The sequence below is a fragment of the Excalfactoria chinensis genome, chromosome 3 (genome assembly GCF_039878825.1).
Source record: "Excalfactoria chinensis isolate bCotChi1 chromosome 3, bCotChi1.hap2, whole genome shotgun sequence".
In the NCBI taxonomy this organism is placed as follows: Eukaryota; Metazoa; Chordata; class Aves; order Galliformes; family Phasianidae; genus Excalfactoria; species Excalfactoria chinensis.
The window spans coordinates 79,637,563-79,646,933 of record NC_092827.1 but is presented as its reverse complement, the minus strand read 5'-3'; positions in this window follow the sequence as shown (position 1 = coordinate 79,646,933).

Genomic DNA, 9,371 nt, shown 5'->3' with positions numbered 1-9,371 from the left:
ATGACCTATTGCTATGGGGCAGAAGTGGGTTCCTTGTTACGTGAGATCAGCCCCAGCTGTGAACACGGTCTGTGTGATATAAGCAATATGGAAACACCATCGGAAGGTTCCCCTTGGCTCATGAAATGAATTGGTGGCTGATGACCACCAGGAATCATAAGTGACAAACATGAGGTGGCCTCTGGCTACAGATGCTGCATGAATTGCATGCACGGAAGCAGAAAGAGCTATTCTATCACAGATTCATTAAGATTGGAAAAGACCACTAAAATCATCCAGTCCAACTCTAGCCCATCCCCACCGTGCCCACTAACCTTGTGCCACATCCACATGGATCTTTGAACACCCCAGGGACGGTGACTGCACCACCTCCCTGGGCAGCCTGTTCCACTGCCTCACTGTTCTTTCTGAGAAGAAATTTCTCCTAATATCCAACCTGAACCTCCCCTGGTGCAACCTAAGGCCGTTCCCTCTAGCCCTAAGTAGCAAGTAAGAGTCCTTGGCTCCCTCCACATCATCACCCTGTGAAGGAGGTCCTGTAGGTTGGAGTGTCTCTTTCCACACTTAATCTCCAGGCAGGAAGCATGGCTGGTTGTCACCCCATCTGCTTACTCTGCAGCTGGCTGGATACAGGGAGGGACATCTTGAACATTCTGATAATTAGATACTGTCCCTGGCTAACAAAGATTAAGACTGTGTTTGCGGGCTCCAGGCAAAAGCACAACTGTTCTACACACTCCTCTTCTGAGCACCCGAAGACCTAAAAATTGAGCATGCAGGGATTTATATATTCCTTATCTTGAACTATTGCTAAGCAACAGGCTTCTAACCAAGGACATGTTTGTGAAACTGCCAGGCACATCCATATCTGCTGAAGTGCAATAAACACACCTTTCCAGATTATCCCTGCAAGGATCACATATGTAGCAGATGATCCCACTGAACAGAAGGTTATCAGTGGTGGAGGCTCTTAGCATTTTAGCAATGCTAATAAAGCGATCTGGACCTGGGTGAATCAAAGCCTTTTCACTGCAGAAGAGGTATCTTTGCATACCAAGTAGGTTGCTGACGGATGAGCACACAGCAGGGCTCAGAGCAACGCGGCTTCATGACTGCTGCTCCCTCGTGGAGTGGAGCAATGTGCGTTTGCATCCTGCAAGCCCTGGGTGTTCCCCTGACACCAGACGTGCACTGACTGATGAAGAAGCCTGGGCTGGAAAAAAATACCCACATTATCTTAAACATGACTTCAGCAATCATCTCAAAGTCTGCCAACCCAGCTATTTCATCAAGCAGTTAACAGGGCAAAGCTTAGCACAATTATTGTGCCTCAGAATGTATTGTAACTTATGGTTCAAGGTTGAACTTCTCAGTGATGTTGCATGGAACATTTTCTCTTCCAGCTGCCAGGACGTAATTTCCCACTGTCAGCCACAATGTGATAACTGGGCTGGAAAGACAGATGGGCACACAGGTTGCTCTCATCCCACTGCACCCTCCAGCCCCACTGCTGGCAGGGGTGCTCAGCAAGACTGTCTAGAGGAACACTCACCATGGCTTCCTGGAGCTATGGGTTCTGTCCTTCCCCTCATTCCTTTCATGAGATGAGAAAAGAAGATGAAATTCACTTTATCTTTGAACTCAAGGGATTAAGACCACTTTCTCACACTGAGCAGGGCTGGATGCCAGAGGTGCAATAGAACTCGTAGTGCCTGCTTAGAGCTACAGTAAAGAATGGAAAGACCTTCAAACTGGAGAAAACATGAAGCAGAGAGTGTAGAATAATGGAATCATTAAGGTTGGAAAGGTTATGAGGGTCATCTATTCCAACCATCAATCCATCAAAGTAAATCCCTGCTTAGGTCAGAGGGCAATCAGGTCCTGCACCAGCAGGAATAAGCCACTTCTGTTGGTGTTCAGCAAGCTGAAGGAGCACAGGAGATTAAAATCCTTCCTGAAATCCTGACAAGAGGAAACAAAGTTCTCACATTATCCTTGTGCAGATAGATATTTGAAAGCAGCTACAAGGAAAACTCAACCATGAGTCCCCCATTGCCTTGAAGGCAGCCATGCCAGTATGATGGGAGCCACCTCTAGACAAAGAGCAGCAGCAGGAGGTTGGAGTCACCAAGTTCACTGGTATCTTTTGATTTCTAGTTTATTTTAAAGCTATCAAAAGGTGCATTTTCTCTACAGATAGGAATAGCTGTATTGCAGTCTGTGAGCATTGTTTTCAAAGGGGAGATGAGGGAACAGCCAAACCACCTCACCTACTCACAAGGAAATCCCAGGGTTGCACCAGCAGAAAATAATTGGTTGCAAAATTGCCCTATGGTTCAAGTTGCTGCCTTGAGATATTCATCAGCCTTTTCCTTCCGTTTGCTTGTTTGGAAAGGGGACAATGCAACCACTTCTCACAGCACCTCATTAACTCAGGCACAACAGGTCCATTCACAGCAAAGTAATGTGAGAGCAAAGGCCAGCTCTGGAGCAGACACCAGCCAGGGTCTGCCTTTGGTGGACAGTGGCTGTAGGGTGGGTGGTGAGGCACCAGCACTGCTGTACACAAGGAGCTCCATGGACAAAGCAAGCTAAAGAAACCTTTCCATATCCTAAACTTAAGGAGTTGCACATAGTTCATCTGCCCAGAAGGGTACGTATGTTTAACCAGACTCATCTACATGCATCTTGCTCCTGTCATAAAATCATAGAATCATAGGTTGGAAAAGTCCTCTAAGGTCATCTAGTCCAACCATCCACCTATAACCAATATTTCCCCACTAAGCCACTTTCCTTAGCACCGCATTCCTTGAACACCTCCAGGGATGGTGACTCGCCCACCTCCCTGAGCAGCCCATTCCAGTGCCTCACCACTCTTTTGGAGAATAAGTTTTTCCTAACATCCTTTCAAAGCCATCTATTACATAGAGGGAACAACAAAATCCTGCTGTCACACACCTCTCACATTACCGTGTGCTCACAATGACACCCATGTTCTCCTTTGCCATAAGGCACAAGCTTCACGCAGCTTCCACAGGAACAGCAACCTTTAGAACTATTCAGATTCCTAGAGAGTTCAAAGTCCCACATGCGATTGGGTTCCCTCTGGGCTAGGCACTATAAAACCAAAGCAGTCTTTCTCGTAGTGTTTGTGGTCTTAACAGGTGATGCTTGGGCTTGCTAGTAAAGAATGGGAATACAGTTTGTCCATGGATAAACAGGGCACAGAATGGGGGCTAAAACACCAGGGGTGTTTCCTTACTAGCTGTAGCAGAACCACAGGCCAGACAGGAAGTATGCACACCCCAACAGCAAGTCTCTTCCCCTACCCGTTCAGAAGCACCGTGCTGGAAGAAATACCAACAGGGCACAGAGTTGGTTGGTGTGCACAAGTTCCACACTATTTCCAATATTTAAAATGGTTCACATGCACAAGTGCCACTCCTCTATCCTTGGCTAGTTACTGATTAGCAGAGCCAGTCACACCACTGCAGGTAACTCACTGGCTGCAAAGGCCTTGTTCACCCCTTGGGGAGGAACGTGTACCAGACCCACCTGGCACAAGGGCCAAGCCTGCTCCGGGTTGACCCAGCTCTGTGGTGATAGTTTGAAGTAAGACATACTAGAAGATGTTGCAGCTTTCTGCTTTGATGTGTCTCAATCAAAGGGAGATGTATCATGCCTGATAAAGGCGGTTTTCCCACCCCTGCATTTCTCCATTTGTCTTCACTCTCCTTGAAGGCGACTCCACCCACCCACTCCACCCTCTTTCTGCCCATCTTTCCATAACAAAGAGGAGCAGCACAGAAACATCAGCTTTCCCCTGGGCATGGACTGGCCTGAGGAGGAACCACAGCCTCCAGATTTCATTTCTTCCAGTTTATCCCTGAGTAGCAGGCTGGGCACGGGCCATTTTGACATCTGCTGAGGAAACCATGCCACCAAAGAGGGCTGTGAAGCAGCAGCTGAGACAAGGGGGCTTTTTGTCTCTTGGAACATATTCCCACCCACAGAGGGCCAGACTCGCACACCGTGCTGAGAACCCGGCTTCTTTTCTCTCACTCCTCACTCCTTCCTTCCCCTTTCTCTGCATGTTAATGCACCAGCAGCAGCAGGAAGCAGCACAAAGTAACCCAACCCCAAAACCACAGACCAGTAACGTGTCGACAGGCCTCAGGACTCCTTGAGCTTCAGGGAATCCAGTTAACATTTCTGCTTCCAGAACTGTGGTAGAAATTACGTACAAGGGTTGCTCCAAAAGTAATGCCTCCTGTTTTATTACATCTGCCCATGACTGCAGAGGTGGATGTTGGTGGTATGGTAGTAGAGGTTAAACCTTCCCACCACTACCCCACTACATGTTGTTGCCGTGTGATGGATGGCAGCAGAGGGGCAGTCTGACAGAATGGTATTTGACATGGAAGTGCATTACGAAGCAAAGGTGTGAGATTAGATGTGGGAAAATATGGCACCCACTGACATTCCTGGACACTTGCTTGAATGTTTATGGAGACCAAACAGTGGACTTGGGCACAGTGAAGGCTGAATGGTGTGGACAACATTTCCCCTGTAATGATGCAGCTGTGAAACAACTGGTCACCTTCACTGGTGCAGGCTTTCATGAGTGCGGCATGCAGGCTCGTGTTTGTCACTGGTGAAAATGCTCAGCTAATGGTGACCACTGTGCTGAAAAACAGTGTTTTGTAGCTGAGAAATTCATCTATCAAACTGCGTTATTGTGCTGCATTTTCTGTGAGAACGAATAGGAGGCATTACTTTCAGAGTGGTCTACATAGCTGCAACACTTTTGAATTTCAGCAAGAGCAACAGAGATGAATTCAATACAAGGAGAGCTTATTATACAGTTCACTTTGAATATATCCCACTTTGCTTTCAGTATTAAGGCCCAGTTATTTATCTATCTCCCTCACATGAGCAGAAACATAAGTCTTTATCCATGCTGGAAACGCAGCATACCCATACTATCCCTATTATACTATGCTATTGATAATTTTTAATATTGCCCAAGAAAATGTCTAAAAACAAATGAAAAAGAGGTAAACTTAGCATGCATACCTATGAAATGCTCAGTCTTAGGGATCTCGGGAAAGAGGGTCCTTGCACCATGCACTACTGGCCTCTAGTTGGGAACACATATGGTTTTGGAAGCATTTCTGAAATTTTAAAGCCAGAACATGGAAATAAAGGCCATTCCTTCTTTAAAATGGTGCTAAGTGTTGAGTTAGGTCCAGAAAGTAAAACTATACAAGCCTGGCTAAGACTGTCCCTCTAAGCAAGCCCCCATGGTCAGCTTCCAACTCTACCCACTGCAGAGGGCACCCACCTGGCCACTCTATGGCCACATGCACCCCCTGACAGTGCTGTTTAGGAGACAGGTGAGTGGTGAATCGCAAGCACAGTGGGGTGAGAAATCATGCCGGAAGACAGAGGACATTGTCTTTCCCTTCTTATTCCTCCCCATAGTTCATATGCCGAAGGAGGTATGGTGCTCATGACCCGAACTAGCAGCAGTTCATCACTGCTTTGGAAACCACTATGTGGGTGTATAGTTTCCAGGCCCTGGTGTTTCCTGCACAAATGGAAAACAAGAAATACCAGATAAAGGAGGGAGGAGCAAGCAGAAAACTCCTAGATTAAGGCTGATGGAAAAAAAAACAAACACAAAACTTCCTTTAGGAATAGTATTGCAAAAAACACTTGAAAGCTCCAAATAAGAGCTGAACCATTTTGTGCCATTTATTGTTCACTAACAATTAATGCCTTTGAATAGTCGTTTTCACCCTGAGGTCGTAAAAGTAGTCTTCAGAGGAAAAGAGTGCCATTATCTCCATGTATGAGTAGGGAAGCTAAACTGGAAAGACAAAATGACTTGCTGTGGTTATCATACCCCCTCTGCTCCCCTGAGTGCACTGCCAAGCCTCACTGCCTGCAGCAGTGGAAAGCCCAGAGAAGAAAGGCCAGGAAGATCTCCAGATTTTACACATTTACAAGCATATTCAATATTTTTTCTGGGTTTTTTGTTTGTTTTTGGTTTGGTTTGGTTTGGTTTTTTTCTCCAGTTCATTGACTTAAAGGGAAGCACAGACATAAATCCCTGCAAATCTAAGGGCTGGGTGTGAGACGGAGGATGGGAGCTGAGGTGACAGAGAAGCTGGCTGTTGACAAACTCAATGAGAGTAGGTATCTAGGGCAGTTTCCCTGAAACCATCCCATGACGTGCTTCATTCCTTTCTGTCCAGCCTGTTTCAGCAGCCTGCAGCTGCCATGGGCCAAATTTAATTGTTAACTAATGTAAGGAGCAAGGAGTAGGAGAGACTATGGTTGTTGTGCACATCTGCAAGTAACCACATAGGCTGCTGTAGTTCTTCTCAGACTCTTCCTCTCCTGAAAAGCAATTAAGTTGAATATCCTTACTAAAAGTTGGGTCCCTCTGTCTGCCTTCTATCTTGTCCACCTTTCTCACATCTAAACTGATCAGAACAATCTCTGAGCTCAGTTGTAATAGCTAACCTGCCCTGGCAGCCACAGCCAGCATGGCTGGGAGGTGCGACCACAGCTGGGCCGACACAAACGCCTGAAGGGCTTGCACCAATGCTCAAGTGATCCAGTGCCCAAAGTGTTTCTTTCCAGCTGACATTCCCCCACAACAAGAGTGTCGCCTTCTTCAGTCTTAGCAAACGTTTCCCAAAATGAGCCTCTGCAACTGTTTCTCCCAGGGGAGACCCCAGGTGACTAACCTCAGGCTGCTGCGACATGCTGCTTCTCAGATTGCATTTCAGTCACTGAGCTGGATGGTAGCAGCCTGGGTGATTTGGTCAGGAACACGAGCACACAATGCAGGGTGGTTCCTTCTTTACTAGCAGAAAGAAGAACAGCATGACAAATAACCATTATTGCCTGCTTTGGGGGGAATACTGCTTTTAAAGATGTGTTATCTCCTTTGGAGGCAGTGGGAAGACTGTGGAGCACTGTGCACCTGAGCGCTCACAGCATGTCACCATAAGTACAGAGCCATGCATCAGTTTGGGACTCCCAGGCTCTTGGCTAAGTCAGTAAATCCAAACTCTTACAGCAGTTGCTTGTATATATATATATATATTAAAATTATTTTCTTGAATGCACCTGGTGAAGCCAGGGTTTAACTCTTAAACACTGAGAGGATCTTCAGGCCAGAGCTGGGGTTTGCTGAGGCAGTACAGCACCAGGACTTGCACACTACTGGTGAAGATCCATCATCAGTCATCTGTGACTTAAACCAAGTCTTAAAGAAGTTCCACCTTCCAACAAAGAAATAAACTTTCTCCCACAGGCTTTGCAACCACTCAATCACTGAAGACCTGTAAGGGAAACAGCTGATCACAATCTGAACCTCTGATTAACCATCTGAGGCAAGCAATGAGTCAGTGCAGGAGCACAGGTGAAGGTAATACAGCTGTGCTCCTGGAAGGGGTGGAATCTGGCTCCACCTTTCCCAGATCCCATTTAAGGGCTGACCACCACTAAGGCAGTGTCTCTCTCTGGAGATTGCTTCTTTGTGGAGTTCTTGTGGTAAGCCTTGACATCAGCAATCACCTATCTTGAAGGCCTCATAGTTGGTGAGTCCTTCTCCTTAGTTACCTTCTGGCTATTTATTTCCAACTATATTTGTACTATTCCAACTGTACATTATGCTTGTATTATTTCAACTGTACAATACCATACTTGTATTATTTCCACTGTACAAAACCTGTGCTAATACAGAGGGGGCCTGGAGTGAAATTCAATATGAAATAATCATAAATCATCTAATTTGTGTTATCCAAGCTGAAAAGTAATGCAAGTAAGCAAGCACAAGTAAGTAACACTGGATTTCTTTTTAAACTGCTTGGCTCTAAATGTGCAAAGTCTTACATATAATACTCCTACATCTATATAGGTCAATAAGTATTTTTCATGTTAATTTGAATGCTATGGGGCTGTGAAACAAGAGTGTCATTGGAGTAGGTTATTGAAACAAGCTAATGGTCTCCTACAGCTCCAGAAATTAAGAACAAAGCAGATATGCATATTCATTTTCTTCTCCAAGATGGAAGTAAATGTCCTGTGATCATTTTTGTCTCCAGAGGAAGAATCACTGAGCTGCATTTTGTGGTTTTCTAAATAACACTCATCAAAGAGTAAAGGTATTCAGAGGCACTGAATGCAGTTGAGTAGTGCTGCTTGGCCCCAGAGCTATCTGAATATCCAGACCCCCAGGAGAATTAAGTGATAGTTGATAAGGAAATCTTTGTGATGCTTGTGCTTGGATAAACTGAGAACAGTCTCCCTCCTCATTTACATTCTGTTTTCACCATTGTCTAATTAGACTCAATCTCATTGTCACCAAGATTTGTCATCTTTGGATATATATCGTGTTAACTAAACTGTACGCATTTAAGATACTTTACATAGAAGAGAAAGGGCATCAGGCAAGTGATGCTGAGTAGAAAGTAGAGCAACCAAAGATCTTTTTTTATCTCCAAACCTGGGCAGATGGAGCAACAGATTACAGGAATCACAAGTGCCAACTGAGTTGCATACTGTGCTGCAACAGAAATTCTGTGATCCTAGCGGGGAATTCCTGCTCCCCTGCACCCAGTGCCTTCCTGGCAGACAGAAGTTTCCAGGTACTTTGAGGTGTTGTGATACTTAGAAGTCTAGGCCAGCCAGGTTCTTCCCACAGAGAGTGAAGGCTGAAGCACTCTTTAGCCTTAGCAGTTTACGAGAGGCCCATTTGCCACACTGTCTCTCGTTGCAGCGTGCTGGGTGTTCAGATTTTGTCACTTCTCTAGATGTGCCTCTCAATTTAGCAGAGGACTTGGAAGTTGAGCCAGTGTTTTTTCTGACTAATACAACGTCACGATAAGAACAAACCAGTTGCTTTAAAATGTTCTCAGACCCATTTTAGAGAGCTATTGCCTCTGTTTAAGAGGCAAGAAAACTGGAGGGCATAGATATTAAGCAACGCGCTCAATGTTAGGCATTCTGCCAGAAGAAGAACAGAACCCGTTACTCAAATTGAGGAGCATATTTCCTGCCTTCTCTATTGTGGTGTCAGCCAACCTTGGCAATATAGAACAATATTTTCTCACTTATGATTTTGCTCTTTGGCTGTTGTTTTGTTTTTGTTTTTTGTTTTTTTTTCTTGCTCCCATAATCACTTCTTTGAAGGGTTTGTTCCTAATTACAGTAAACATTTTTCCATCTCTGTACAGATGGGAAATGCACTGGAATAGAACAGGATGGTTGAAGTTCATCATCTGCTCATCTCTTGATAGAGATCAATATAGATTAGAGGTAAGTCTGTTTATCCATATTCATTTTCAAAAACC